The 25184-nt window shown below is 41.0% G+C and overlaps 2 protein-coding genes across 5 annotated transcripts in view; both read left to right on the forward strand.

The window, feature by feature from the left end:
* The window catches only part of LOC120528485 (zinc finger and SCAN domain-containing protein 2-like), a 422905-nt gene that overhangs the window by 368113 nt on the left and 29608 nt on the right, over window positions 1-25184 (forward strand). For 2 of the 4 annotated variants that reach the window (XM_039752664.1, XM_039752661.1), the window contains exon 1: window positions 20211-20291. The exons of the other annotated variants lie outside the window; for them this stretch is intronic. The gene's annotated coding sequence lies outside the window, so the exon portion shown is untranslated. Of the gene's footprint in view, window positions 1-20210; window positions 20292-25184 lie in introns of those variants that run through there. 4 annotated transcript variants of the gene reach the window in all.
* The window catches only part of LOC120528477 (zinc finger protein 502-like), a 691287-nt gene that overhangs the window by 325314 nt on the left and 340789 nt on the right, over window positions 1-25184 (forward strand). The gene's annotated exons all lie outside the window — the stretch shown is intronic.

Genomic DNA, 25184 nt, shown 5'->3' on the forward strand with positions numbered 1-25184 from the left:
TTAAAAGGACAAGTGCAGTTTCTATGGTGGATAAGATCATCAATTTGGAGCAGAGATACTGCTGATGGGTAATTCCACATCAAATCATGACACTTTTGGAGCTCATCATCACACATTTTAACAAAACCAAATATGCTGGAGATGTTCATGATATTATAAGGTAACTTTAGTAAAAAAATTGGCCAATTTTAAAATTTAAGTTTACTTGCTATTCAAATTTTATTATAATTACTCCTAACATGGTGATTTTTTTTTCACTTTGGAGATAGCACAGTATTTTCACAAACTACAGAGCTCGAAAAGAGCTTTAAGAAAACATGAGAACCATTTCAGATCAACTTCTATTTAGGTAGAAATAGCCAGTCAATGTCCTAATCCAGCACAGTGTTCAAACTTTGTGATCTTAAATCTCCTTATTATTGCTGATCCAATTTCAGTTCCACGTGTCACTCAGATGACCAAATCAGCAGGCCAAGTCTCGTTAAAATCTGTGACAATGAGGTCCATAAGTGTGATGATGTGACATGGAGTGACCTGCATGTGTAGATATAACATGGCTGTCCTGATGCTGTGTTAGCTTTTAAGCTGTTGGACATGACGTGTTTAGATACAAACCAAAGGCAGCTGGCATTAACAGCAGCATGGATGGCACTTACTTTTGCTTCAATTAAATTGGCGTTAATGAGAATTTTTGTAGTAAAGTCACATCTGGTAACAATGGGCATTACTGTCACTCATGAAACTGCTTATTTCACCAGTCAGAGACAACACAACAGGTGGCATTCACAATGTAACCAGAAGAAGTCGCCATTGCCAGGCAATAATCTGTTAGACAAATATGGTAGGAGATCAAAATGCATTATCGTCAGAGCACTGGGCTAAAGACTGAAACAAAAATAAATGAACAGGTGATAATAACAGAGGAGACTGGAAATACAGAGAACTGTGAAGAATGAAACATGACGTCATTTACAAGGAATCAAACTCAGACACATTGAGTGTTTTGTTCGAATCATTAGGATTAGCGGTAATTGATTCTACTTGAACACTCACAGTCTATGGAGAGAAATGCTTAGACGACGACATTAGTCAGCCTGACCACAATGAAGTCAAAAAGCTGAGGAACTCAAACATTTCAAGCAGCAGAGCTTTCATATTTGGAGGTGGTGAAGTTGTGCATTCCACCAAACGAATGAAAATTCCTATAAAGACTGGAGAGACATGATGTGGCACTGAAACAGAATTGGTGCCAGCTGAAATGCCAATGTTGTTAGGTAAAGAGAGCAGAGGTTGGGAGCAGGCACTGATTACAGTCAGCTGTCACACCCACCACACGGCGAGCCCCCCAGATTGAGACCCGAGTGCAGCCGTGCAGCAGGTGACAGCTCAGCAACACACTGAACAGCGGGTTTGTTATGGGGGCTGGAGTGCCAGTCCTGCCATCAACACCCAAGTTTTCACTGCCACACCAAGTTGGCAGACCTGTTTGCTTATTAAAGTCATACCCAGAATGGATGTTCAGTAAAACGTCCTTAAAAAGGGCAGGGACACATTGAGGTTTGTCATGAAGGCCGTGATCACTTTAACTGTGTGACTGGAGATTGTAAGTCTCAATGGAAAAATATGTACGCAGCAAGAAATCTACACGGACCACTGCCAGAGAACCTTCTAGAGTAACGAAAAGAGATGATCCCCTCAGTGCACTTGAACTGGACAACTCAAGTCAAAAACAGGGCCGACTCTCTGGGTGGGCTGCCAAAGCAGACCTGATGTAACGTTTGATGTCTTCATCTCAGCATCCACTGCTAGTGTGCCCATGGTAAAAATGTCAGCAATGTAAATTTAACGGTAAAAATACTATAAATGGTGAAAGTAAAAGACCTTTTCTGAAAAAAAGGAAAGTTGCCTTATGTTCTACTGAAAATTACCTGTATATTTTAACAATACATTCCATTATTTTTTACAGCCAAGATCTGTAAAATATATATTTTTCTACCTTCAAAATATGCTACATACCGTTTACTGACGTATTACAATTACACTGAAAAAATCTTTTAATTTTAAACTGTTAAATAGCGAATGTAAACAACTGTCAACTGTAAATGGTAAAGCGCTGTTTCACAAACACAGAAGTTACGATATTTGAGTAAGGACACGCCCCCTTTTAACATATTGTTCCTGGTCAACCGCATACCTTTGAAAAGTAGGGAAAAGAAATACTTAGCAGACTTATTTTTCCCAGCATGCTGAAGGTGTTTTGAGGATATGGAAGATTTATGGTGGGTTGTATTCGATAAGCTGGCACACCTGTAGGACACCATACACCACAAAAGCAAACGTTGCTCCCCACCAGATAACGTGCCACAACTTCCTTAAACATTGGATTGTTTTCAGTGTGTATACAGTAATTAAATGGCACATGTTTTGGTATTGGTTGTTTTACTGCGTACCGGGATTTAACCCTGACAATACTTTCTAATGGTTTATTGATTGGCATATTCATTACGCTGCAGACATTTCTGGTTATGGTTAAACATTTCCATCTGTTGGAATGTGTTGTAAAGAAAAAAAAGTTATTTACTACAAAATTATACCATAGACCTAAAAATACTGTCACCCTTTTTTTTTTTTTTGAGGTGGCACTGGTGAGGACAGACAGTGGAGCCCCAGCCCATAATAGTCGAGTCGCGGATGTGTTGAGCTCTGCAGCATTCAGATTTTTATGGCTTCATATGGTTGGATGCAAACAGCCCTGATGGGCTCACCACTACTCTTGCTTGAGTCTTGTTGTTCATTTGACAACGATCTCTGGTAAGCTAAAGTGTCAAAGTGTACAGAAATACTGAAAGTAGTTGTAAAGGATAAAAGATATTAAATTAAACAATACCGTTACAAATATCACAAAACTGTACTTGTAATGCCACGTCAGCTGTAGATTTTACTGTATCCCTCCAGTAGCGCTAGCTTGTGTAATGTTTGTATTTTTTATTCCCCATTAAACAAATCAAAGTCTCCCTGTTACAGTGAAATCGCACGAGCATCTTTCCAGATAAGAAAATACAAAAAAATGAAATCATTTAAATTATTTCTAATAGGTCTCAATATGAGACAAACTGCTGGAAATGAAACCTGAACGCGCCCTGTAAAGTTACATCGTTCGACGCCACTTTAATAAAGTTTGCCAATGATGGAATTAGAGGGAAAAGGAAAAAACACAAAGAACAAGCAGAGCTCAAGAAAAATCAGATATGAACGACGGAGCCGTGCGGGAGTGAGCAGCTGAATGAGCGTGTGCCCGACGGACAGCACAGTTCGGAGCATGCGCGAAATTAAAAGGCAAAACGGCGCGGAAAAGTGCACGAGCACGAAGAGAGTAATCCTGACTAGTGATGGGTGTAGTGAAGCCTCACGAAGCACAGAAACAGTTGAATCATTTGTGTTGGAAATTGTATCGAAGCTTCGAAGCATTTGACACTCATAGACATATGTCGCCCGGTCAACACGATACGTCAGTGCGTCCGCCATATTGCTTTCTTTTAACAGTGAAATGATCCACTCAATGACAAAAATAAACAAATGTATTGTATACAAATTGGCTTAATAATTTCTGAAAACATTTCACTCATTCCTCTTTCGATCTCTCTCTTTCACACACACACAATGTGGTTACTTAAATATATACAGGATAGGATCTAAAATCCTTCAAACAGAACTGTCCTCCATAGCTTTTTCAATGTGTAGCTACTCTGTAATTTGAGAGTATTCAGTCTGTCAATGTGGTGCAGCCTTAGTTTGTGGAAGACAGACACATCTAAAGACATGAGTATAAAATGATGGCTGTCAATTTCAAACTGTGTTTCCTCCATGTGCTCCACCATCTGAACCAATCTCAGCCCAAACAAACTGATTGATCAAAGATACACTGACAGCCTGCTCTAATGTCGACTGTCGGATGACACGCTCAGCTGCTTTGACCACCTTAACTGGACCCTCAGAAGGAATCATCAAACCTCCTCTGTTTTTTAATGTGAGCGAGTGGTAGCTTTGATCATACGATGCTGGTTGTGGTATATGGCCGGCCATTCATCCCGGCCAATAACCCCAGGCCGCCAGATGGAGCCGTCTCTGCAGCATGGAGGCGCCCCAAATGCAGGCAGGGAATCGTGGACAATGGAGTGTTTATTCACAGCCCTGCTGGATACCACGGGGGCTGCCAGAGGACGCTGCAGGGAGGATCAAGCACTATTTTCCCTACAGCCCAGAAGTACATCCTAGTCACATGGACAGAAGAAATGATATGCTTCCGGGTTGAAGAAAAGGAGTTTTCACCTGACCTGGAAGTGCTGGATAATCACATGGACTGAGGGATCAGAAGCACTTCCGGGTCCAGGACTATAAAGGACTGTGAGAGACCCCAGATGGGCGAGCTAAGTTGGGAGGAAGGGAACAACGCGTCTGGGAGTGAAGAATTGATTATTGTATTGGTTCTTGTTATTGATTTATGAGTATAGTGGAGTGGAGGGTGCTTTGTGCACATTAGTATTATAATAAATGTAATTATTGGACTTTTATTTATTTATTTTTTTATTAATTTTATTACAATCCATACAAAGCAATCAAGTTTATACAAAAATAAGAATTGAGTTAAGAACTGATCGATCCCCACTCCTGAGAGAGAGAGCAAGCCAAACGGCGTAAAAGTCTTGTAAACATACCTAAATTAATAAATTCTCTGTGCTTTATGAACTTATTTTAAAATATTACTGATTAGATCCTGCCATGTTTTGAAAAAAGTCTGTACGGATCCTCTAACTAGGTATTTGATTTTTTCCAATTTCAAATAATATAACACATCGGTTTCCCACTGACTTAAAGAGGAGAGTTTGGGTTCTTCCAGTTTATCAGAATAAGTCTGCGTGCCAACAGTGTAGTGAATGCCATCACAATTTGTTTGTCCTTCTCCACTTTAAGCCCCTCTGGAAGAACACCAAACACAGCTGTTAATGGGTTAGGAGGGATTGTGAGTCCAAGGCTGTCTGAGAGGTCATTAAAAATTTTTGTCCAGAATAATGTTAATTTGGTGCAGGCCCAGAACATGTGACCCAGTGAGACTGGGACTTGGTTGCAGCATTCGCAGGTTGGATCATGTCCTGGAAACATTTTGGAGAGTTTTAGTCGAGACAGATGTGCTCGATATATAATTTTGAGTTGTATAATTGTATGCTTTGCGCATATGGAGCTGAGTGAATTCTCTGCATTGCTACTTTCCACTCCTTTTCTGATATATTAATTGAGAGATCTTTTTCCCTGTGTCCTCTTGGATCTTTGAAAGGGAGAGACTGTAAAATGATTTTATATATTGTAGAGATGGAGTCTAATTCCTTGCGATTGAGCAATATTTTTTCCAGCGTGGATGAGGGTGCAAGATGAGGAAAATCTGGAAGGTTCTGTTTAACAAAGTTCCTGATTTGAAGAAAGTGAAAGAAATGTGTAGCTGGAATGTTAAATTTGGAACGTAATTGTTTATAGGATGCAAAGACGTTGTCTATATAAAGATCTCTAAGCAAGTTAATTCCAACTTACCTTTTATCTGGTGTCTGATCAGAGGGTTCAATGGGACGATAGCACCCCCTATCTGTCACACAGTACAGCATCTGTTACCAAACTAGCACGGCACACGTCACAGGACAGCTTTCTCAAAATCCCAGGGCTACCTGACCTCCCACTACTTCCTGAGGTGGATTTTTTTGGGAAACCATCAAAGTTTGGGAAATGTTAAAAACTAACAACAATCTACATAGTTAGCGACTAAATACGTTTAGCCAAAACGTTGTTTGGAGGCTCACTTGAGCACATAAATGCATAGCTTTGCTAGCTTAGCCTGACGTAGCGGATTTTCAAATGGCCAGCTATAACCAAAATAATTGTTCAGCCTTACCTATGAAATGTAATCACTGTGATCTGGTTTGGAGCGTACAGCCGTTTGTAAAATCCCAAGCAGCACATGTGTGAGGCATCTTATCCATCACTTCACTCCACAGCAGTGCCACTCACAATATGGCGGCGACGTTGACGTACGATGCTGCTGGTCATGAGGCGTCTAGTAATTCTATGTCTATGTTGACACTCACCTCTATAGTGACACCTCTGGCCATTTTCATTAACGTTACACAAACTCATGATTAGCTTCAATGGATTCTGTTAAAACTGTGTTGCTTTTACTGTTTTGATGCTACAGCCTGTCAGCGAAGAAAAGGGTTTGTCAGCGGCTTCCAGTATCTGATGTCTAAATAAATATGTATATATAACTAATGCAGACAGAGAGAATATATTATACGATAGTAAGAGTTAAATAAAATAAGACGCCTCACTCTTGGAGCCCCGGCTCTTATAGTCCCTTTTCCACTGTATCATTATTATTGCTCCTGTTATTAGTGTTATTATTATTAACTCTCATTTTTCTTGAGATCACATTTAATTGTCCGATATTTGGGGTTTCATGGCCCTGTAGTTTAAGAAAAAAATATAAATTGAAAACGAGCCTTGTTATTTATCCTTAAATGTTTCCTTTGTTCTGACTTAATTAAAACAGAGTAGACGGAAAATAAAAGTTTATCCCTGTACTTTGCTGTAACATAGGTAAGCACATTTGAGAAAGAAAAGATGAAATCCTTAAATCACTCATGTTATTATTCGATCAACTATTGAGATATTTCATTTATTAATACTTTACTATATTTTGTGGAGCACAAAAGTAACGAGTTCGCTACGAAGAAAAGACGCCGTCACGGTTGTTTGTGACTCAACTGACTAAGGTGGTTGCTTTTCAAATTCTGCGAGTAGTGCAAACCCGAGTTCAATCGAATTAAAGGCTTCTTAAAATTAATAATAATAAAAAAAAATCGATCAGGAGTGAAATCTTTATGACCAATTTGAACTAAATAATTTTGAGAGATACTGTGGAAGGATCGCATAAGAGATCTGTTCGGGAATCACCAAAATCGCCATCAAAATGCGATGTCTAATTGCGGACGGCAGCTCACATATTTACATTAATCCATTTCTATTCATTGCCATTTGACGTCCATGAACCCCTCTATTGAATAAGGTGATAACAAACTCACTGTGGTAGATCAGGTTGAATTTGCTCTGCTGCACCAAACATTCAAAGGTGTCAATCCGGAGAGGCTGAGAGACGCGGCGCAGATCAGTCACCGGCACACCGACACACAGACACACACGGGACACTCCAAGGTGAGCAGTGCACATATCAAGGTCGGCATTAAAGATCCTCTTGAGTGCTGAAGCAACAAAAAGCAGCGGGATAAACACATCTGGACCTGCTGTTGAAAAAGCATTTGCTTTTAATAGCATCATCCCTCCCTCGTGAACACATCTTCAAGGTCCGAACAGGCGATCAGTAAAAAGCCGTCTTAGTCACAGCACAATATAATAATAAAACATCTCCTTAAACACTTATGATAGTTGTCCTGTCTGTATCATTCCTAAATAATCTAACTAAGTAACTAACACATTTACCGTGTAGCAAAAGTTAGAACACATTCCACGTGATTAATTTAATATTTAAAAATGTAAACCGCTAAACCCTCAATCATCACCCAAAACAACGGTTGAAATCCTCACTCAAATCGATTTGTTTTGTTATAAACATAAAGCGAGATGCCCAGTTACGTTTGATATAGCTTTACTAGGGCTGTGTGCCCCTTGGCCGCTTATGGTGATCCAACCCCACTTTGTAGCTCGCCGTTGGTCCATGATGAAATATTCTATTAAATGAAAAAAAAGAAAAAAGAAAAACAGACTCTTTGGGGTAACAATTCACACTCGATGGACGTGGGACCCCCAACACGCGCATGCCTTATTATAGGGGCGTCAACGCTACCGCTGCACCACTACTGTTTTCAGCAGACAGGATGAATATCATGTATCTATGTAATGAAAACCAAATAATTATATATTGATGTATATTATATGACGTACGTTGAGCGTCGCATGAAATCTTTGCACAAGTTGAGGAACGAATATTTATGAGAAGTGAGTTTTACAGTGAGAGGGGCGTCGTCACCCGTATCACTAAAGCTCTTCTTTGCAGAATTATGTATTCTACAAGTCGGTATTTGTATGCAGTATAATTTCTAGTTTTATTTCTTTTCACCAAGGATTATCGGGCACAATCATTTACACTGTAAAAAATAATGAGTTCAAAGTACTTAAAAAATAAGGAAACAAATTACAAGCAATATTTTTAAGTAGATTTAATATACTGCACTATTGAGTCATTAATTAATGAACTTAATTTATTCATTTACTCAAATTTACCTAAAATAAACAAGTTTGATTAAATATAAGTAGAGTCAAAAATACTTTTATTTTACTCTGATTTTGTTTGAATTACTCAGAAAAAAATGAGTAATAATGCAACACCGGACAGTAGTGACTGTACAGCCAATAAATGCTAAAATTCCATATCTTCTACTTCCGGCTGCTTTGTTAGGTTGCCACAGCGGATCATCCAAAATTGCTGTCCACATATTGATTTGGCAAAATTTTTACACAGGATGCCCTTCCTGTCATAACCCTCCCCATTTATGCAGGCTTGAGACCGGCACGAAGAAACACACTGCTGAAATTCCAAATATCTTTATTTATTTGAACACACCCAGATAGTCACAACAACGGAGTTATATTTTCAGAGGTAAACATTCGAAAATTAAATCAAATGTCCGAGGATAGTTTTTACTGAATTACTGACATTCAAATGCCAATGCAAATCTTCTTTTTTTTAAAAAACGTACACAAAAAGTATATCTGAATCAAGCGATGCCACAGGAATGAAGTAAACGGGAAGAAAACGTTAGCGTGAAGTGAGCGAAATCCTGCGGCAGGTGGCGCTTTTCACACACGTCCTGCATTTACGCCAACATATCCGTTAAATGAATGGCCGCCTACTGTTCAGCACGATAGCGAAAATCCTGAAATAAAATAGGACGTAGGAAATCAAACATCGCTAAATAAATCACAGTGTTAAAAATTAACCAGAAAATACATGACATGTGCAGAACACGAATTAAATAAGAGGTCAAATAATACCGTGACGGTTTGCAAACGTCTTTTTATGTTGTTAATTGATCGTATAGTTTAGCAAAAACGCCATATCGTTCTCAAACTTATCTCAAAGTGTCATCTTCTTTTTTCTGTGTAAAATAGTAGTTTTAAACGATTAAAAAAAGAAACATATATGAACATACATAACTATCCGAAAAATGTGCTTCCTTTTTAAAGCAATCCAACGAGGTAGGTTGTTAAAAAGACGCTGCCTTGCTCGCCTTGTATCCGACATGAAGGGAAAGGTTTCGTGAAAACAACAACTACTTACGTCTGTAACTTAACAAAATGAAATATTAGTTATTCATTACGGAATTAATATGCTTTATACTTACACATTCGTAGTGAAATAGCTCTTATTATGGATAAAAGGTACAGATGAATGCGTTGTTGTAAAGACCAAGAAATTGATGTGAGAGGAAGTGCAGCGTCGTTAAATTTAACTTAACTTAAATGTGTTCACTTCACAGTATAGTTTTTTTTTTTACTTACAATCAGATATAAAAATTTTAAGAAAAATAATAAGTTAACATTATTCTTAAGTGTTATTGAATTAGAATTAAATAATTAATAAAAAGGGCAAAACCCATTTTTATTAATAAAAGTAATGATTATTTTGCGTATGATTAGCTATTTTGTGTTATTATTTTTCACACATGCGAGATTTATTTTTTTACAGTGTATTGATCATCCACAAACATTCATTTCTCCTGTCAATTCTGTTGAGTTCTTAAACTCTGCTGATGCCTTATGTACTTCAAACGGAGCTCAATGAATAAAAAGTGGAAACACCGAGCAGACATGCGCACTGGGATTGTATCGTGACACGCGCTTTGGAGCTCCGAGCAGACATGCGCACTGGCTAATGAACCGTCATGGCGGTTGAAGCGCTGAGCAGAACTGTGCAGTTAAAGGAGGCTTTGTGAAGCCTCAACACACTCGAAGGCACTGAGCTCGATATTTGTGAGAGTCTCTCTGACACTTAATTCTCTAGTTTTATATTTTGTAATTTGTATTAACACTGCACACTTTGATATAGTTAAGTGACGGCCTGAAACGACAATTCATATGGTTGCTGACAATTCATTATTGTTATTATGCATTGCCTTTGTCTGATACATTGTGTCAAAGATATACTGTATTGTCAAATATCAACCTTATGTATAGAAACATATTACATAAAACGTGCAACATTTTTATGCAACGCTTAATTTTCTTCAAATCGTATATCATATAGTAAACATCCATCCATTATCCAGTCCGCTATTTCCTATTTACAGAGTCCCTGGGGTCTGCGGGAGCCAATCCCAGCCAAGACAGGGAGCAAGGCAAGAAACAAACCCTGGGCACCAAGAACACACTAGGGCCAATTTAGGATCGCCAATGCACATAACCTGCATGTCGTTGGACTGTGGGAGGAAACCCATGCAGACACGGGGAGAACACGTAAACTCCACGCAGGGAGGACCCGGGAAACGAACCCGGATGTCCTAACTGTGAGGCAGCAGCGCTACACACTGTGCCTCCGTAATTTATAGTGTCATATTATTCGTTACTACTCGCGCGTCCCGCTTCATTAAGATTCTGTTTTATGTTCTGTATATGAAAACATTTTAAACGGAGCGTTTATTGAACTGACTGTAGCAGACTTGTCATCTTCTTAAAATGACTTTTTTTATATGATATTGACAACTAATCATAAGGTCAGAAATCAAGGAGGCTGTGAGTTTCATGGACTGCGCTGTTTCTTTGTTTTCGTGACATCGCGTCAGTAGAGAGTGCGTGACGTTAACAATGCATTGTGTCCTAAATGACAGCGCACACGCTTTGTGATAAAAGGCCAATGTGTCTCAGTTTGTTCATTAATATATTTTGACAGTGTATTTTAATCAGAATTATTATAAACATGTTATTCATATCCATTTCCCATTACTTGGTGAGAATAAATGAAAGAGTAACAACACATATAATAGTTATGTTGCATTGTTTATAATTAACAAAGCTCATCGCTTATCTGAAATGTTCTACTTATACAGTCGATTTATTGCACTTCGGAAGGTGTACATTGTCGGTATTCTCCATTGCATTTGCACCCCAGTGAGGAGCGGCAGACGAGCTCACGTAACGGGAGACAAGGCACCTCCTCACCCTGATGGCATTAAAGGGTCTTCTCATAAATATTACCATCTTGAGCTTTATCTCATTATTATTATTATTATTATTGAACACGTATGTAGATGAAATGTGTGTCTTATTTTATGTGTGTGACAGGACGGACGGTAAAGCCTTGAATGAAACTCCGTGTTGATGCTTTGGGTAACACGACAGGTGAGGAGCAGAGAACGTGAAACGTGTCAGTGACTGCGGGGGATTGTGGGACTGAAGATGATGGTTTAAGAAAATAGAAACGACAAAAGCTTAGCCTTTCAATAATTCTATTTCCATCAATGATTTACTGTGTTGTGTTGCACTTCAGAAGACTACTTATTTACCCCCCTTTGATAAGATGCATTCATAAAGGTCGGATGTTGCTGACAAAGTCAGATGTTTTTTGAAAGTTTGGCTCCAGATGTGCTTATCCAGCTTCTCCTTCTTTTCTGTACTTGAGTGATCTTTATGTCCACCTCTGGATGAATTTTCAAAGTTTTTTTTCAACATTTTTGTCTCATTAACACAGAAATCCCGAGGCTTTCCCTAAATTGCAGAAGACGCTGTCGATTGCACTGATTCTGTTTTAAAGACAGTTGTGATTAGTTATGCAGAGCTCGCTTTTACTCACATTGCGTTTTGGAAATCAATAATACAAATCAGCTACAGATCTGGGAATCACTGAGTAGTAAAAACGTTTAATGAGGAGTGTCGTGCGTGTATACAAGTCGGCTTTGATGAAGCGTTTCTTAGCCTCTCTGATATGATCGACATGAGGTAGAAGAGACGATGGATTGTTATAATACGTGCTGCCTTACGCAAAATATGCTTATTAATTTGTTACAGATTCTAGGTGGACACGATTCCACACCAAGGAAAAAGATACCCCACGTAATCGTTCATAAAGTCTCCAAAATACATACAAGTAGTACACAAGTGCATTTTTTCTACAAAGCCCTTATTTTAACTTTAGACAAGGGCCATACGCGAGCCCCAATTACGATTTGAACTCGTGTCAGCACACATTAACGCTGCAGCAGGAACAACTGCTCTTGCGCTTTGAGCCAAAGAAGCTCAGCAGACCAGCGAGTGACCAAATCGGCTGCTGACTGCGCAGATATCAATGACGTCATTACGCTAGCGTGCCTCAAAATCATGTGACGGGCGCATTTGAAGCAAGCCTCGAAGCGGTGCTTCGAAAGCTCGACACATTGTCGAAACCTCGGTGTCGATCAGCCCATCACTATTTGAAACAAGCCTCGAAGTAGCCTGGCACGGTGTCGACAAGTCAGTATCGAGCAGCCCATCACTAATCCCAATGTAACGCGACTCCGCCAACTCAGAAGTAACATTACATTTCACGGAACACTCACCGGAAAATAAATTAACGTAGCACCAGCTTAAAAGTGCGCGACCCCCGTCATCTACAATAAACTCGCGAAGGTGCGATTTGCTGAAAGGCGAACCAACCGGCCTCATGCACTTCCTCAGATTTAAAGGCGCTCAGCTCTTACCTTCCGCACCTTTGCTTGATGTTGTGGCCGTGAAGAAGTCGGACCGCGAGGGTCTCACACGAGTAAACAGAGAGAAACTGCAGCACGCTGTAGATACAGTAGCTACTACGTCATTGACGGAATGCCCTCAACACCACGCCCACGGTGTCTTTCACGACACGCCCACTGCAAGGATGAACCGCCCCGCTTATTGTAAAGGCTGCAACGATGAAGCGACGGCCGCCGTGTGCAGAAATATCTTTTAGTCTCAGACTTATGCCATGTAAGCATTTTAAATTAACGTTAATAATTTCTAAGCACCTTGTAAAAAACGATACTGTTTCAAAAGGCTGTTTAATAAATGTGTTTTTCCTCAAGTGTCACATTTTACTGAAAGTAAAAAAAGCATATTAGCATCGCCGTGTTTCAGACATACATCATGAGAACAGTGATGTTAAGAGACACCGTTACCTTCATACTATACACTCCAATACGTGGACGTTATAGCTGGAGATTTCCAGTTAGCAAACTAATCATGTGGGACATATCAATGATACAGAATTAAGAGGCGTCATGGTAGAGCACAATCTTTGCAAGTGTCAGGTGCGAGGCAGAGACAATCCCTGGACAGGACGCCAGCCCATCGCAGGGTAAGCCCACTCACAACAGCCAATGGAGTGTGGCAGGAAGACGGAGCACCGGGAGGAAACCCACATGAACATGGTGGGAACATGCAGGCTCTGGGCAGGGAGGACTTGAGATCTGAACTCTGGTCACCTTGGTGAGACCACCGCCATTATTGGTCCTTTCTTTGAAACCTTTTTTTTTTTTTGTTTTGTTTTTAGTCATGTTTTAATCAATAAAACTTGAATTGTTAAACTTTTATTGTTTATCACTCACATTGCTTCAGTTGCTTATGTAGTGCTCTTTTTTCTAGTTTTTATTACATAAAGAGGCAAATATTTATCCATTACATGAATGGAAGAATACGTGCTCAATTTGTATTGTATTTATGTGGCTATACAGTAGGTTTCTGTTCCAATTGTATATTCTACTCTGTTAACTTTTAGTTCTGTCATTAGCAAAATATAGTTTGTTCTTTAACAATAAGTTAAAAACTGCTTTCCATATATGTTAAATAGTTTCAAACTAGTGTAGTTTATTTAATTTTTAACCAAATCTATCTATCTATCTATCTATCTATCTATCTATCTAATCTATCTATCTATCTATCTATCTATCTATTATATATCTATCTATCTATCTATCTATCTATCTATCTATCTATCTATCTATCTATCTATCTATATCTGCCTATCTATCTATATATCTATCTATCTATCTATCTATCTATCAAGTAGTATTAAACAGTTTCAATAATGATCAGTAATTTCACCGGTGCAAGTCCCGCTCCACCGTACATTTCCTGTAACCTGTGATGATTTCGCCTATTTAGCTGAAGTCCAACCCTCTGTCTGTACCTGCTGTGTGTGGTTTGATAGGCAGCGGGCACTTTGGCTGTCATCTGAATAGAAGTGGGCAGCCATCTTGGGTGTAGTCTGAGGGAAGCGGCCATCTTAGTCATAGTCTCAAAAGAGCCGGGCAGCTTTGGAAGCCGAGGACAACTTTGACCAGTGAAGATGAAAGGTAAGTCATCTATGGAGCAGAGCAGGCATCCTAGTCCTAGGTGACCACAGTGTGGAGGTTGTGTAGAAAATGTCAAGTGAAAAGATGTGTGGGAATGGATGAGTGGACGACTTACCTAAAGTGGGCACAAAGCAGCAGGGTGGAGGTTCAAGAGAAACAGAACAATTGTTTCAATGGTCGATGACCAGTGGCCAGCAGATTTGGTAGAGATGTCTTATTACTCAAAATTCAATGATGGATATCAATTTATCCTCATGTGTATTGATGTGCTCTCAAAATATGCTTGGCCTGTGTAAGTAAAAGGCCAAGACAAGGAAAAGAAGTTTCTTGGGGTTTTAGTTTGATTTTAAGACAGGGTGGAGTTCCTAAGAAACTACAGACAGACCAAGGCAGAGAATTTCATAACACACTGGTGTAAAAACTACTAAAACAGAACAATATTTAACTTTTTGCCCAAACGGTGATGTAAGAGTATGTATAGTCGAATGATTCAATAGGACCTTAAAGTCCAAAGAGTGGAAATATTTTACATATGCAAATCCTTTGAGGTATATAGACGTCCTATCAGACTTTCTGCAGAGTTACACTCACAGTTTTGATAGCACACTTAAAACAAGACCTGCAGATGTTACTCCAGAAAATGCTCTGAGGGTCTGTGGTGCGTCTGACCAAAGAAAACCCACTCTGTGCACTTTGAAAATCAGTGATCATGTCAGAGAATGGGCGGCACGGTGGCGCAGTGGTAGCGCTGCTGCCTCGCAGTTAGGAGACCCGGGTTCGCTTCCCGGGTCCTCCCCGCGTGGAGTTTGCATGTTCTCCCCGTGTCTGCGTGGGTTTCCTCCCACAGTCCAAAGACATGTCGGTTAGGTGGATTGGCGGTTCTAAATTGGCCCGTGTTTGTGTGTGTCCTGCAGTGGGTTGGCACCCTGCCCAGGATTGGTTCCTGCCTTGTGCCCTGTGTTGGCTGGGATTGGCTCCAGCAGACCCCTGTGTTTGGATTCAGTGGGTTAGAAGATGGATGGATGGATGTCAGAGAATCAAAATTTAAAGGTGTATTCGAATAAGGTCATAAGCAGACATTTACAGAGTAAATATTTATTATTGTTGGCACCTATAAATGACACAAGCCTGTATATAAACTAAAAGATTACACAGGTGATGAAATCAAAAGGACATTTTATTAGGAAGAGTTGCAATAAATAAACCTCAATGCTAACAAAGTGTAGTGCAGTAAGTATAAGTGTACTCTGTCACAAATCTGTCTTATAAATCTGCTTCTTTCTGCTTACATGCACAGCTGACACAGAGCCAGATTAAGCACAGGGGTTCAGCACATAGATCTGCTAGACAAGCCGAGTGACATAAGACAGACTGGCACAACTGGACAGCGTGCAGATGCTGTGTACTATTTCTATCTGTTTAAGCCAGCATTGAACTTTATCCTTGTGTGAGCTCCGTTGACTTGTTTGGAATTGCATGTTCACCTAAGGAGGCCCTGCATGTGAAGAAAGAGTATAAAGTCTTGGAACATTGCCTGGCACACCTGTGAAGCTGACAGATGGATAGGAGATATCGGCATCTGATCCTGAAAATGCTTCAACTGCACCAACGATGTTGACGGACTCTACATCTCGGGCCCAGACTCCTGGACTGGGTTCTGTCATTTGATTCCCTCGTCTGTTATGCAGCGTAAGCCGACATTAAACAAAGCTAAGTTATTTCTCCATTGTGATTTCTTACCGCCGTATCACTAAGGGAGGTGTAACACCTTTTTATATTATATCTGTATAAACTGCTCAAAAAATTAAAGGAACACTTTGAAAACACATCAGACCTCAATGGGAAAAAAAAACCTGCTGTCAATGTGTACTGCTATGGACTGACATGGTGATGAGTGAGGAACAAAAGGAATAAATGATGTGGTGGCAGGCAGGTGAGTCCATTTGGCTGAAATTTCATTGCAGTGACTCCAAATCATACTCAGTAGTCTGTATGGCCCCCATGTGCTTGTATGCATGCCTGACAATATCGGGGTGGGGTGGGGGGGTGTTTTTGGAGGGGCATGCTTCTAATAAGATGACAGATCGTGTCCTGAGGGATTTCCTTCCAGATCTTGACCAGGTCTTCACTGAGCTTCTGGACAGGCTGAGGCTTCAGGCGGACCCAAAAAAAGTGTCCCACCTAGAGGTGCTCTATTGGATTGAGGTCAGGTAAGTGAGCAGGGGCAGGGGGCCAGTCAATGGGATCAATTCCTTCATCATTTCACCACATGAGGCAAGGCATTGTCGTGCACCAGGAGGAACCCAGGAGCCACTGCACCAGCATAGGGTCTGACAGTGGGTCCAAGGATTTTATCCCAATACCTAATGCTGTTGTCTAGCCTGTAGAGGTCTGTGTGTCCCCCCATGGATATGCCTCTCCAGACCATCGCTGACCCCCGACCAAACCGGTCATGCTGAACGATGTCACAGGCAGCATAACGTTCTCCGTGGCTTCCTAATGTTTGTGCGAAATTTATTCTTGATGCACTCATTTTAAAATAACAGTCTCGATCTAATAGACTAATTCCCTTCATAATTTTAAACACTTCAATCACATCACCTCTTAATCTTTTCCTTAAACTGTAAAGGCTCAGCTCTTTTAATCTTTCCTCATAATTCAACCCCTGTAGACCTGGAATCAGCCTAGTCGCTCTTCTCCGGACATTTTCTTGTGCTGCTATGTCCTTTTTGTAGCCTGGAGACCAAAACTGCACCCAGTACTCAAGATGAAGCCTCACCAGTGTGTTATACAGCTTGAGCAGAACCTCCTGTGACTTGGCCTTCTTAATGGCTTCTGAAGACAGTCAGGAAGTCTCCTAAATCCTTCTCATAAGGTGTACTCTTGATCTTCAGACCTCCCTTTGTGTAATTCTTTACATTTACTGACATTAACTATCACTGTCCACAAATCTACCCAAGCCTGTCTGCTGTCCAAGTCCTTCTTTGATGATATAACGGATTCCAAATTATCTGCCAATTCACCAATCTTGATATCATCTGCAAACTTAACCAGCTTGTTCCTTATATTCTTATGTAAATCATTTAAATATATTAAAAATAGCAGTGGCCCAAGTACTGACCCCTGCTGGTCACCACTCTTAACATTGGCCAACTCTGATGAGGTTCTTTGCACCATCACCCTCTGCTTCCTGTGTCTGAGCCAATTCTTCACCCACCTACAAACATCACCCTGAACTCCCACTTCTTTCAATGTGCTGCCCAACCTCTCATGTGGCTCCTTTGTTGCTTTCTGAAAGTCAAGATAAATAACATCATGAGCTTCACTTTGATTGCAGCCTTTTGTTGCTTCCTAATTGAATTCCAGCATGTTAATAAAACACGACCTCCCTCTTCTGACCCCATGCTGACTGTTCAGTACGACTCCTGTCCTTGCCAGGTGTTGCTCAGTCCTGTTCTTAATAATTCCTTCCATTAATTTTCCTATGATGCACATTAGCTTACTGGCCTATAGTTGCTTTGATCTGCAAATGTCACCATTTTTATATAATGGGATGATATATAATTGACCAAATCTCTCGACCATGGGGTATGCACGATGAAGCCCCGCCCGCCAACTCTAACCCTCCTCCCGCGCACACCCTCGCTCTCCAGGTATGTGCACTGCATGCTCGTGTGCCCGCCCCCAACACCTCACCAAACACATCCTCAGTCGCTTTGGTCTCTGCTACAGTCCACATGCACCTCTGAGCCACGTTGACTTTTCATTGTTCTTTTCTGTTCCGGCTTCTTTGCTTTGCTAACAGGTCTCTCTCATTGCTGCTGTCATTGTCCGTGCAAGCTTCTGTTCTCCCTGTTGTTTCTGTGCCCCTTCTTTTTATCCCTTGTTAGACTGACACCGAACCCGGAGTGATGGCCGCCGCCCTATCGCGATGCTGAATAGGAGATTGCTGAACTGTGTCTTTCAGGAAGTGTTCACCTATCAGTGAATAATTATGCGGCATATGCTACACCGTGGGTCGGCTAGTGGTATGATTTTTGCCATTTTCCAGTCCTTCAGAATCTCTCCAGTGCACGGTGAATTCCTAAAATTATTTTGATTTAAGGGAATGTTTTATTATTCTACTGTGCTGTGACTAAGCCAGCTTTGTGCTGATTGCCTCTCTGAACCTTTAAGATATATTCATGAGGAGGGATGTTGCTTGGAAAGTCCGAGGCTTTTTGTGACAGCAGGTCCAGATGTGTTTATCCCACTGCTCTTTGCTGATTTGACTTGATTTCTGACACAATTCCTTCAAATGTTTTGATGCTTCATGAGGCTTCACTCTGTTCATCACTAACTTCCTGGACCTGCGCAGACCCTGACAGAAGCCCCTCTGGGTCAGATGGAAGTCTCCTGAAACAGCAAATCCCTCACCGTACAGCACCCCTAGGTGGCACCCAAGGACCCTGACAGGATTGTCCCTCAGGACTATGACTCCCATATATCCCTGTGGGTGTCCTTACTGGGTTCACACCAGCAGAGCACTGCCATCTATTATACTGGAGGAGGAACTGCTCTTGATACTCCACCTCCTCCATTCCATCCATTAAGCAGGATATTTTGAGCAGGATATCAATTCATCCCCATCCTGGCCAGGCTATTCCTCCTATACGGCACTCACACCCGTTACATGAAAGAACCCCCAAACTGTGACCCCCGGCTGTTCTTCCATCGTTACATGAGGATTTTCTGTGCAATAATAGACACAGTTGTGCCGATTTGCCTCACCTGAAGCTTTAGATTGATCTTTGTCGGTACTCGTAATTTTATCAGTGATGCCATTGCCTTGTCTTTCTTCATTCATAACCATTTTGCAGAATTGTAAATGGCGATCATGATCATCCTCTAATAACCCATTAATCAATCTTGGCCGATACATTTACAGCCTAAACATTACATTAGACGTTCTCATGTTCAGGGTTGTAAAAATGAAAGAAAGAAAGAAAGAAAGAAAGAAAGAAAGAGCTGTACAAGTACTAATACCTGCAAAGTCTGTTTGTGTTTTCTAAGAATAAATCATTTTAAACCACATTAAATTAATAAATGGTAAATATTCATAATTACAAATAATTATCTTTATAACTGCATATAATTTATTTGATTAAAACATGACTAAAAACAACAGATAACAAAAGTTTCAAAGAAAGGACCAATAATGGCGGTGGTCTCATCAAGGTGACCAGAGTTCAGATCTCAAGTCCTCCCTGCCCAGAGCCTGCATGTTCCCTCCATGTCCATGTGGATTTCCTTCCGGTGCTCCGTCTTCCTGCCACACTCCATTGGCTGTTGTGAGTGGGCTCACCCTGCGATGGGCTGGCGTCCTGTCGAGGGATTGTCCCTGCATCGCACCTGACACTTGCTAGGATTGTGCTCTACCATGACGCCTCTTAATTCTGTATTAATAATAAGCCACATATTATTAGTTTAATAACTGGAAATTTCCAGCTATAACGTCCACGTATTTGATTGTTCAGTATGAAGGTAACGGCGTCTCTTAACATTACTGTTCTCATGGTGTATGTCTGAAACAGAGCGATGCGAATATGCTTTTTTACTTTCACTTGAGGGAAACAAATTATTAACCAGCCTTTTGTCTGAGATTAAAATAGATTTCTGCTTTCCTAAGTAACATTATTGCTATCATTCTTACAGCGGCCGTCGCTTCAGTGATGCTGCCTTACAATAAGCGGGAAGTTCATCCTTGCAGTGGGCGTTCCGTGAATGACGTAGTAGCTACTGTTTCTATCGCGTGCTGCAGTTCCTCTCTGTTTGCTCTTATGAGACCCTCGCGGTCCGACTTCTTCACGGCTATAAGATCAAGTAAAGGTGCGGAAGGTGAGACAAAGTCGAACGTGGGGATCGCATACGGGTGGGAATGCCAGCAGTGGGCGGCTTTAAGTTTGAGGAGGTGCCCGAGGGAGGCCGCGTGGTTCGATTTTGAGTGTTGAGGATTGAGAGCTACGTGGTGGAGGAGGGGGCACAGCAAATCGCACCTTCACGAGTTTATTGTGGATGATGGGGGTCGCGCACTTTTAGCTGGTGATACGTTAATTTATTTCCCTGTTGGTGTCCCGTGAAATGCGGGAGTTGGAGAGCTTCAGATTTTGTGGCGGCGCGTTAACTCGGGATTGCTTCGGCTCTCTTCGCGCTCGTGCACTCTTCCGCGCTGCCTCTCCTTTTGATTTCGCGCATGCTCCGAACTGTGCTGTCCGTCGGGCACGCGCTTGTTCAGCCGCTCGCTCCCGTACGGCCCCGTCGTTCTTTTCTGATTTTTCTCGAGCTCTGCGTGTTTTTTTTTTCTTTTTCCTCTAAATCCGTCATCGGTAAACTACGGAAGCACCAGTTTGTCTCATATTGAGACCTATTAGAAATAATTTAAATTTCTTTTTTTTGTATTTTTTTTTCGGGAAAGATGCTCGTGCGGTTTCACTGTAACAGGGAGACTTTGATTTGTTTAATGGGAAATAAAAAATACAAACATTACACAAGCTAGTCCTACTGGAGGGATACAGTAAAATCTACAGCTGACATGGCATTACGAGTACATTTTAGTGATATTTGAAATGCTATTATTTTATGTCTCTTATCCTTTAAAACTACTTTCAGTATTTCTGTACACTTTGATACTTTAGCTTACTAGAGATGGCCGTGTTAAATAAAGAACAGGACTCAAGCCAATCGGGCTGTTTGTGTCGGACCACATGAAGCCATCAAAATACAAAATGTGAAAGCTGCAGAGCTCAGCAGGGCCGCGACTCGACTATTATGGGCTGGATCTCAACTGTCTGTCCTCATTGTTTAAAGTGGTGAGCAGGGGGTCAATCATGGGGGGCTGAGAATGGGCCACGGGGGGTGGGGGCAAACCGACAGACGGCATTTACTGTGAGTGCAGGGCTTTGGAAATCAGGGGCGGGTGGGAAAATATTTTGTTAGTTTAAAATATGAAACTTTATGTAAAGAAGTTATTTTAAAATGAGGGCAGATTACGTAGCCACATGACTTTGAAGTAGACGAGCCTTTTGAAATTTATTTTCTTTAAGTAAAGCGAGTTTGAGAAGCAGTGCAGTTATGAGGAATATGTGAAGAAGCGTTAATCCAAATGGCAGGCACTTTAAAGTGAACCAATTCTTTACATCCCAGTGACGTTACTTCATATTAAGAGTTGTGTTCTCGGAGAAAGTCTGTTCTCAGTTTATATTAATGTATGTTAAAATACGCCAGATAATATCATAACTACTGTAGATTAATTACAGATAGCGCTGACTGTGGAAGCACCTTTTATTTTTATTTTTTATTCTCGTCTTCTCGACTTGAATGTTGTTGTGCTGTGAACTTTTATATGTAAGTTGATAAATATTTTGTATGTCTTTGTTTGCTAGTTAGACACAGCAATGTGATATTAGTGTTTCATTGGTGAGAAGCTTTCATGTTTAAAGACCCCCTCACCGCCCACTAACTGAGGAATGTGATGGCCGACTTGGTGGAAGCTCTTCAAACCGGTTTGTCAAGTGACTCTCCGCAGGACTGGAAGACCCACCAATTGGAGAGCTGCAGCTTATCAAATGGGCTTGGCTTGGGGGTGTGAAGGGCAGTGTGTGTGATGGAGGATCAGAGCAGCTTTGGCAGGAGTGACTGAGTTTGGACTGAGAGCCGAAAAACACAAAGAAAGGGAATGGCAGCCCCACAGGAAAGACAAACTACCAGCTGGCAACAAACGGCTTTGGGGGGGCAGGAGTGAAAGGGCCCTGTGTGCCACCATTGGCCTGAAGTCTACTGTTTGGGATTGGCTTGAATCGGAGGCCATTCTGTAGCACAGCATCCTTTTGGTGTGAGGATTTGGACACAGAATGTAGAGATTTGCTTGCTTTACTTGTGGCACATTAGCAGGTTTTGTGCTGGATGCTGAGATGTTGGCATCAAACGTTACATCAGGTCTGCTTTGGCTGCCCACCCAGAGAGTCGGCCCTGTTTTTTGACTTGAGTTGTCAGTTCACATTGTAGAAAGCAATTCAAGAAACCTCTAACCTTCACTTAATCAAATGCATGCTATTAGGCTAATGTTCAATGATGTTATTAGATATTTTAATTTGAAAACATTATTTAATGTGTTGACGTGAAAGAATTATATTTGTGCAAATTTTAGCATAAACTTGTAAGTAATCTAAACTCAAATTTCATTTTTCATTTATTGAAAAACAAAACTCAGAAAGCTTGATGCAGAGCGTTGCGTTTGTTGGCCTAAAAAAATAGTTTTTTGAGTGCAGGTGCAGTGAGGGGATCGTCTCTCTTCGTGATTCTAGAAGGTTCTCTGGCAGTGGTCTGCAGATTCTCCGTGTACATGTTGCTCCATTGAGACTTACAAACTGCAGTCACACAGTCGAGGTGATCGCGGCCTTCATGACAAACATGGAAAGCTGATCTGAGATATGGAATGGCTGAGATGTGAACCTGCGCATAGAGGGCCCTATGGAGTCCGTTAAATTTTTTCTGATTTTCTGTTTTCATCGTTTTTTATTTTTCCTAAATTCAGATGTTTTGGTTTTTATTATTTTTTATTTACTGTAAGAAAGTATCAACAGCTACAACAACACAAACAATAATGAAATGACAGTTGACATTCATTTTAATGAAACCACACACTAGCACAAGTGTAACTTATTGTAACTAAACATAATGGATAGAAGTTCAGGGCATAAACTAAGGAATAATTCTAAATTAATATTCTTTTTTTGTATCAGTATACTGCTGCTGGATTATGTGAATTTCCCCTTGGGATTAATAAAGTATCTATCTATCTATCTATCTATCTATCTATCTATCTATCTATCTATCTATCTATCTATCTATCTATCTATCTATCTATCTATCTATCTATCATTGAGAGAATACATCTATATATTATAACTAAAAATAAAAATATAATTAGTACATTTAAATATCTAAATTCAGTAAACTAAGAGCTGCTGGAAGGTAAGACAGGATCAAGCAATGGGCTCAAATGATTGCTGAAAGAAACTTCTCAGTCTAAAAGTTCATTTTAAAAGTTTTATTGAAAATTCCAAGCAAACAGTCCACATGATAATAAAGAGAAAAGTTGTTACACACAAAGAATAGCAAAATAAAAATGTGAATAATGTCTCTTCTGTAAACGTGGCCTTTTCTTGTTAAACTTTGGTTGTTTTCTATCCTAACAGGCTCTTCTCTTCACCTTCAGTACTCTCTAAACGTTCGCCGCCGCTCATTCATCACAGCACGTTACGTTACACACAACTTAAGGCACGTCAAGGCGCAGTTTGAACCCGTGTGCCCTCCACGCCTTCCACACACCAAGGCAGGTCACTAACTGAGCCTCATCTTTAGTCGCAATGACAGGAAACCATTTGAATTGACCAACACAGGTTGGCTTGTGGCTGTTAGAAGAACCTCTCGTAGACTTTGCTCTTTTTATAGGCAGACATTTCACATAAGTAAGCCAATCCTTGTATCTGCTTGACGTAACCTCAGTAACTAGCAAATGGCTCTTACAGACGGTCATTATATTTTAAGGCCCTTAATCAGTCCATTTTGTTTTAGCGTGGAGCTGTTGTCATTTGATTGATTTCCATCTCTGACACTCATCCCCGTTGAAGTCTATGATTGTGAGGCGCTTGGTGTTTTAGCTCACTGAGTGACTCTCTCTTGTCTTGTATTCACTAAAGCTCCTCTCACCATCCACTGAGCTGACTGGCATGTAGATGTCGGCCAACGCTATCTCTGTCACCCTTTACAAATGCTGCCTCACACCCTTCCAGTGATCAGCCAGCTCCACAGAAGAAGAGAGACCCTCATTGAAGATGCAGTGTAAATACGCTATCCACTCTTCACTTAGCTCTGCTGATGGCTTCATCACAGGTTTCAGTTTTGTGTTTCCTTCGTTGTGTTTGTCCATAGCAGGGGCCTGCCTGGGATCAAACACTCTGACCAGCGTATATTCCTCCTTCACAGGATGGACATCCCAGCAACTTAGCAAAGGTCAGCTGGAAGGCATCATGCAGGTGGTCAAGCACACCCATTTGATTCAACAGCTCCTCAGTTTTGCACCAAAGCCATAGGTTTTCGTAGTTCCATTCATCAGGTAGGAGCCCAGATCCTCCATGATGTGTGCTGAGACTGCAGTAGGACAGCGAGTGCCCTCCAGAACTGTAAGAGCTGTTTAGTTTGACACATCCTTCTGAGATGAAGGTTCACTTCACTTTGAGGGTATCCAGTTCTTCCTCTGTTTCAGTCAGCCTTAGCATACGAGTATTTGTTACAGCCTGAGCTGATGTGTTCTCAGCCAGAAAGACCTCTTTGTAGAGGTGTATATGTTCAGCATGGTGTTCTTCTGATTTGAACTCGCTACTCCACCTGGGGTTTCCTGCCTTCCTTGCTCAGCAGATTCTCTTTAACTGAGTAGAAGGTTGCCCATCTCCTTTTCCTGGCAGGCTTCTTGAAGAAAGCAGATTTTCCATCGTCACTAGTGATGCAGTGCTGCCAGGTCTCTCCTACCAAACTGATGCCATGACACCCTGTTAGGAGTAACCCCTTTGAAAACGTCCTGGTCTGCTTTCAGACAATGTGGTGGATTGTCTGTCAGCTCTGCTCAAATGTCAGGAAGATTCAGCTGGTTGGTGTGAAGGAACTGAAGTGCTGCTGCCTGTGAAAAGGTGGAGAATTTACAGCTCTGCATAAAGATAACATCTGAGAAAA

Source organism: Polypterus senegalus, chromosome 4 (genome assembly GCF_016835505.1).
Source record: "Polypterus senegalus isolate Bchr_013 chromosome 4, ASM1683550v1, whole genome shotgun sequence".
Lineage (NCBI taxonomy): Eukaryota > Metazoa > Chordata > Cladistia > Polypteriformes > Polypteridae > Polypterus > Polypterus senegalus.